Source organism: Dendroctonus ponderosae, unplaced genomic scaffold, assembly GCF_020466585.1.
Source record: "Dendroctonus ponderosae isolate FM_Combo_2020 unplaced genomic scaffold, Dpon_F_20191213v2 Dpon_F_20191213_4, whole genome shotgun sequence".
Taxonomy (NCBI): domain Eukaryota; kingdom Metazoa; phylum Arthropoda; class Insecta; order Coleoptera; family Curculionidae; genus Dendroctonus; species Dendroctonus ponderosae.
Window position 1 is genome coordinate 3,099,278 of NW_026018611.1, and position 904 is coordinate 3,100,181.

Here is a 904-nt window from a genome sequence, read left to right on the forward strand (position 1 = left end):
AAAAATAACGAAATAAAATACACCACGTGTTTTTGTATTATTATTCGCTTATAGCGAACTCCGGATATAACAAACCAGTTTTAGTTAATTTTTCACGTTCGTTATATCCGGACTCAACTGTACATTTTCGCTTTGTAAATAATGCCCTGGACATGTTCATTTTTTCATATATAAGACTCGCTCAATTCTACCTAATATTACAGTATTTTAAATCGGTATTCGGGGTCTCCAATAGCTTCAGGTTCTTGATCTGTTTGGCTACCAAAAAATGAAAATTTCCGTAGTACGGCATCTCATTTTATTCAAGAAATATGCTTTGAAATGTATGTAAAAAACGTAGTTTAAAAAATCCAATTTCCTCACCGTTCCAAAGGGGAACAGTGCATAGAGCCATTAGCCCTCCACTTTTTAGTGGTCACACAAATAAATTTGCTTAAATATTAATATTTAGTTCCCTTTTTCTGATATTTTTTATATTGACTTTTCTACTTATATTATGTAGAAAGTGAAATACAAACAACATTTCATTACATAATTTAAACATCCTTTAATTCGGAAATGAAACGCTTACGCAAAGAAAAATCGTATATTTCAAGCAATTTTGGCTGTTGAAATTGCTGATCGAAGAAATTAATGAATTGGGAAAACTCACGAAATTTAATTGACAAATTTTCGTGAGTTTTACCAATTCATTAATTTCTTCGATCAGCAAATTAAACCCCCTGTATATTGTTTAAATTGTACGATTTTTCTTTGCTTAATAATAATTATTATAATTTTCGATTACCAATTCCAAAATAATTATTCGATTCTATTTTCCGTTTTATAAATCTTCATCATTTAAAACTTATATTTAACGTATGTGTTCGAATATCAGCCGTTATAAATTTAATACTCGTATGTG